The following is a 6,908-nucleotide window of genomic DNA, read 5'->3' as shown; positions in this document are numbered from 1 at the left end:
CACCCAGTGACTCTAGAGCAGAATGAATGGATTCGAGTTTCACGTTATTAAAGGCACCTTCGATATCTAGGAAGGCAGCTAGGGTGGAACTCGAACCATCCAGATTCTTTTCTATACAACTCACAACGTTATGCAGCGCTGTTTCTGTCGATTTCCCCTTGGTATAAGCATGTTGTGAACTGCTTATGATGTCATCATTCATGTATGATCTAATTTCCAAGTCTAGTAACCTTTCCAAAGTTTTTAGAAGAAAGGAAGAAAGGCTTATCGGCCTATAGTCCTTAGGTAACGAATGACTTGGCTTCCCTGCTTTGGGAATGTAGGTCACAGTTACCTCTTTCCATAGTGCCGGTATGTGCGAAAGTAGAATGCAGGCCCTAAAGATCCTTCGCAGTATGGTAACCAAACTAGTCGGTGCATTCTGAAGCATCGCTGGAATTATACCATCAGGTCCAGGAGACTTGTAGGGCTGAAAAGTACTAATCGCCCATGAAACTCTGTGATCACTTATTAGCTCGTCAACAAGGACCGAATCCTCCAAGGTGTAAGTCCTGCTCAAAGCCACCCTATGCGGGCCCGGATTGGCATCCTTACACCCTGGGAAGTGGGTCTCTGCTAACAGGTCAAGAGTCTCCGAAGCGGAGTTAGTCCAGGTACCGTCGTTTCGCATAATGCTCCCAATGGGTTTGGGGTCCTTTGAGATCACCTTGCGGAACCTCGCTGCTGCACTAACCTCCTCTACGGCCTCGCTAAAGTTTATCCATGAGTTTCTTTTGGCCTTCCTAATCTCACTCTTGTACTTGTTGAAGGCATCTCTGTAAAGATCCCAATCGGTACTGAGTTTTGATTTACTAGCCTTGTTATAAGTTTTCCTACTGTTCTTCCTAAGTTTGGCCAAATCTTTGTTCCACCAAACTGGTTGAGTTCTCCTACCAGGATATGTTAATGGGCAGGTCTTCTCATAGCAACCTCGAAGAATGCCTGTGAGACCTTCAACCTGTCTATCAATTTCCTCCGCTGTGTGGGGCTCAGGAAGCTCACTCAGCCTTGAAGAAACGAGAGAGTTGTAGTTTTCCCAGTTGGCTCTTCTTGGATTGCGATGAGGCGTTTGCCTTTTACTACTATAGCAGACTCGAAAGTGTATCGCTCTGTGGTCCGAGAAGGAACACTCCTTCGATACTCTCCAGTCTGCTATAAAAGTATCTTCCAAATTTGTAAGGGTAATATCAATGACTTCCTCCCTTACCCTATTCTGGAAGGTGGCAGTGTTTCCCCTATTACATACTCGCAAATTATTAACTAAAATAAAGTCGAATATGGACTCACCTCGCACATTGGTGTCACTGCTTCCCCAGTGGAAGTGATGAGCATTTGCATCACAGCCCATCACAAGTTTGCAACTGCCCATGGTCTCCTCCACCAGTTTACGTACCAGTCTGTTCGGCGGGTCAGGTGTCTCATACGGCATGTAGACCGAGGCTAGCACTAAGGCCCTTCCGGTATCCTCCTCTAGCCTCACTACAGTCGTATCGCCATCGCTGTAATTGTAGAGTTGAATAGGATTAAGACTTTTCTTGGCTACAATACAGGTTCTTACCTTATCCTCACTGGATGCAAAGAAGACAGAGTAGCGACCATCGTTTAGTCCAGAGACCCTATTTTTGTATAAATAGGGTTCCTGGACTAAAGCGATGTCTATTTCGGTTTCTGTGAGGGAGAGCAGGAGTTCGGCAGCCGCAGCCTTGCAGTGATGCAAATTAATTTGCACCACACGAAGGCCATGCTGCCTAACCTCCTTACTGCAACTGCGGAATCCGGAACCGAAGTCCTCCAGATCCGAAGTACAGTACTCCCTCACAGTTCCTAATATAGCTCGCGCTCTCATTATCCATCGTGAATTTCATCACGGTTCCTCCACCATTTTTGAAGGACTTCACCAGCCTCCAGCTGTCCGTCAGAAGACCTCTGTTCTGCTTCCTGATCATTTTCAGGACATCCGCCAAGTCTGATTCCGGCGGTGGCACCCATGTCGTGGCTGCGATCCTGCGAGGTATCTCGCCCACAGGAACCGCGGCTAGCCTACAGCCGTCCCATAGTGCACCAGAGTCCTTAATTGTTTGGATGAGGAATTTCTTAGATTCCTCATCCTGACAATTCAGGATCCTGACGCCCATATGGACGACTGCCCTGCCAAAGCCGGTATTCCTGGCATCTACCTCGTCTGAGGTAATCACCTTCCTCAGAAGAGTTTCCACCAGGAGCCAGTGGTCGTCGTCGATCATGCCGTCCGGATCAGATCTATCGATGATCGCAACCTGGAGGTCATCCGGGGCGATCATCTTAGCGGATCTTGTTGGATCCCGCGTCCTCCCACCTGAAGGTTGTGGGGGTTTCAAACCCTGGCCGACTTGGGTGGTCTTCCCTGTTTGAGCCCCTTGAGCCGTCTGGTGAGCGGCCACTTCAGCAAAGGAGGCCGAGTGATTGTTCGCCCGATTTTCCGCCGTCCTTTTAGCAGTCGGGTGTGGGTCCTCAGAAGACCTAACCCTCTTTACGCATTCCTGCGCAGATGTCTTCGATTTCCCACCCTGCTTTGAGGTCGATGGACCATCGGACGTACCAGTCACTATCCTCCTGGCTGTACCAACGCCTTTCCTCACAGCGACAGAAGGGCAAGATTTACCAGGGGCAGGCAATCCTACAGTGGTCTGTGAGCCAGTCCTCTGTACAATCGGAGCTCCTGATAACTCTCCGCTCTTCTTTGCCCCCGCAGATCCAGAGGCAGACGCCGACGAACCAGCCGAAGTAGGAGACACCCTGTGCGGTTGGTTGGTTTGCGTCTGTCTCTCTTTCCGCGCCAAATTCGAATCGGCTTTTGACCGATCCGACATCCTAGGGGCCGAGGGTATCGGATCGCTTGACCCTACCGCAGACACCAAGGTTGTCCGCAAAGGGTTCGAGCTGCCCGAAACTCCCGGTTTTTCTTTATTGCCTGGAGACGCTGCCTTCATCACAGCCGTTGGGCTGGAGACTGCTTCGTTTCCAGGGGTTGGAAGCTGGTCGATCGGAAGGAAGATCTTCTCGACGTGAGGATATTTGCGCTCAAAACGCCTCACGAATCGAAGCTTCAATCCGATCTCCCGAAATTGCGCTTGAGTTACCTCAGCGGGATTCACGCCTATGAAGCGCTTGCAGTAAAAGATAGCCCTTTTATAATTATACTTGTCTTTCCTCTGTCTGGGCCCGCTCTTCTTGGCTGCTGAGGATAAGGAGTCTGATGACAGTTCCTCCTCTTCATCCCCTTTCACCAAGGCATCTTGCCTAGACAGGGAGGGCTTGTCGGTAACGACCGACGCTTTTTCCCCTGAGGGAGTAGGTCTCTCGACTGCTGGAACTATACCCCCTTGAGTGGCTGAAGGAGTTACCTCCTTGGACGATTGAGATGGAATGATTGTGACATCCATCTCGTCGTCCGTCAGAGGGAAGTCCTCCCAGTCCCACGGCGGGGGGCTCTCCTGACTCAGTCTGAAAGTCTCATTCTCCTCCAGGAGACCGAGCAATTCCCTGCTCTGAGTATGTAAGGCGTCGCTGACTACGTCCATTGTCAGAGTCGTCGTTCTGTCGTCCCCGCCCATGGATGGGGTCATTACTGCACTGGGTGCATCATTGTCAGTTGTCGTAGCCGGGGTCAATATCGAGGGTTGATTGAGGTTTGTTGTTTTTTGGGGGTTTGTTTTAAAATTTGAATTATCCATAGAAAAATTTGATTAATGGGGGAGATGAGGACAGTCATGGCATAGCCCTCCTCTACCATGACTAGGGCGCTGACTACTCGCTGAGGTGCCCAGGTATCAGCGAGGCTCCGTACTAATACAGTTGGTACCCTAACTGCAAACCATAGGAACACCGATGGGCACGAGGTCGCGTAACACCCCGGTGTTAGGGGATCTCACAATTACTTTGGTAGGAGATCGCTACCAAATATATGTCACTCAACTTGGAGATACACTTGGGTTCCAGTGCACTAAGTTGTTGCGTGACAGAGAGTGGATAACCTTTGGTCGATCACAGCCTCCCAGTTCAACACTACAAGAAGTTAAATGAGAAGATTGTGACGTCTAGCCCCCGCATCGCTTCAAGATTGTTATCCCCGGCGGGGGAATGTAATAGGGTAAGTGCTCCTAATGTCGGCATGCCCCAGTAGTTGGCTATTGCTCTGTTCCAGAACCTGCAAGAAGATACTATTTTTTACTACGATAACATTTTTTCCTTTGTTATCGGGAAAAATAGTAAAAATTTGTAGATTCTTGTAGTTCTGGAACAGACCAACTTTTTGAATGAACTATAAACAATATTGTCAAAACAAAGAAATTTTGAACAAAAGTTTCATTGTATAGATTGAGAATAATTAAAAGAACACTTTAGAAAAAGAAATTTTTTATAAGTACATATTTGTAATTGTGGAATTTTTGCTGATGCCGTCTTTTGAGACAACAAATTGTAAAGTTTGCCTGAAGTCGGCATGGGGTTAAAAACACTGATTTTTATCCATTACTTTTAGCTAAAAATTATTAAAAATGTTAAACAAATACGCTAAAGGCTAATAAAAAAAATAGTTTCAATAAACAAAAGGTTTTGAGCTAAATTAGCCTTGATTTGAAGAATATACGTTGTGGAGTGCCGACAACTGGGTAATAGTTGCCAACTATTGGCACGAATTAATCTATTTAAACAATTGCTCTGCTCCAGAACTTGCAACAAGCTACTATTTTTTACTACGATAACATTTTTTCCTTTATGTTATCGGAAAAAATAGTAAAAATTAGGAGATTCTTGCAGTTCTGGAACAGACCAAATATTTTTAAATTTACTTATATTTTGAAACAAAATCAATAGAATGTATATAATAAACAAGAAATGTATAAATAAGGAATGCATAAGCTATTGTCCTTTCAAATATTTAAGAAAAATTTAAAGTATGAATTTTTTATTTATTTGAATATAACATGGCGACTATTGGAACATTTCATGCCGACAATTGGGAAATGGTGCCGACTACTGGCGAAAAATGCAGTATTTCACTAATATTGCAATTTTTGCATATTGAACAGAAATAATTAAAAAAGTTGTTTATATAATCTAAAACTACACAAAATTACGAATCATAACAACTTAAATTCAATTTGATCGAACATTATGACGCGGAAGGACATTAGACTGAAGATAACAAAATCCTTAAAGTGCTGACTATATTTGCACTTACCCTATTTTTTATTGTTCGCGCCTAAATTTTTTATGTGCATTAAAGATGGTGACTAATGAATTCTATCCATATTAACAGAAATCTCTTCTAATTTAATTCGCATATTCAACTACAAATCATGTCATGATAAATCACATGCATTCATGATTTGATTTTGCTGGGATATTTTTGAACAAATGTAATAAAACTTTTCGTATTAGTTTAGTCCCGGGCAAGATCTATTTAATTTCATCATGGTCCTGGGCCACACTACAGTAATTTCATTGAAATTTTGATATGAAATTATGCGTCTCTAGATCGACGTCCATAGTAGAGTAAAATCATAAAATTGCTGTAGTGAGGAATTCGATTTAAGAACACCTAATTTCATGAAATTTTTTAATGAAATTCACGCTAGTGTGGACCGGGACTTATGAAATTTGGAGACAAAATAAAACAAAATGTATACAAAATTGATCCAACGTAGATTAAAAATGCGTTCTGGAAATGTAAGATATATTTGAATTCCAACAAATTTCGTAGTATATGTATAATTTTTCATCATAAACAAATGTAACGACAACGTCTACGACTACGCCAACCGTAACAAGGCAGAATTTATTGTTTAATACAAATGAAAATACATTTTCAGCCATACTCTGAACATTCCCATGGGAAATGTTTCCAATGGGATCAAAATTTCCCATTCCCACGCTTTTTTTTCAACGACGTGGGAACAGCAAAAAATGGAAGAAGAAATTTCGAAATTAGTTACACCAAATTATTATATCATACTTTTGGGGGTGTAATTTTGTTTTGTAATACAACATGCATATTTGCATTGACTTCACGATTTTTGAATTATGGGTCGACTCCGTATTGCGACGAGAGTCATGTGCGTCGTCAATCGTCTCTGCGACAAAATTTAAAAATTGTACTACGTAAAGCGATAGAAAATAATCGTCGATAACAAGTTATCGGTGATCTAGCGGAGCGTTTTTTTGTTTTGGTTTGAATAAATCAGAAAAAAATCAGAGCAAGTTGTACACAAAAGTTATAGTTTTCTAAAATGAGTGGCTCAGTGGAACTATTTTTTGATGATAGTGAAGAAAGTATAGTTAACGTAGCATCTATCAGGCGACACTTAAGAAATAAATCGAATCCTTTAGAATTGTCATCAGTATTGTGATTATGTTTGGTTTCCAACATTCATCAAAATAATTGTTAATTTTTTAGGTTTAAAGGCTATTTTCGGCTTCCAAAAGACGCTGCTATTTATATAGTAGAGGCATTAAAAAATGACTTTAAAAAACCCACACACCAACAGTAATATAGCTACTCCTTAAAGTGTGTGCTGCTTCAAGATTTTTTGCAGAAGGAAGCTTTCAAAAATCCCATGGCAATGACTTTAACCTCGGGATGGCTCAGCTCACATTGTCAAAGGTATTAAGTGGAGTTCTGGAGTTAATAGAGGAACACATGTACATATAAAGGAAGGAAGATGTTCGCCATTTATATCTGAATAGAAAGGATATTTTAGTTTAAACGTTTTGTTGGCAAGTACGTTGTCAATTTCTACTTCATTTTGAGATTTTTTCATTTTCTACCTCAGCAGATTGTCCAATTTCACTGTTATTATCTCCCATGTCTCTTCAATTCCGTAGATCGC

This window comes from Musca autumnalis, unplaced genomic scaffold (assembly GCF_047663935.1).
Source record: "Musca autumnalis isolate F117 unplaced genomic scaffold, ASM4766393v1 scaffold_1, whole genome shotgun sequence".
NCBI classification, from domain to species: domain Eukaryota; kingdom Metazoa; phylum Arthropoda; class Insecta; order Diptera; family Muscidae; genus Musca; species Musca autumnalis.
Note: the sequence above shows the minus strand (reverse complement) of the source record.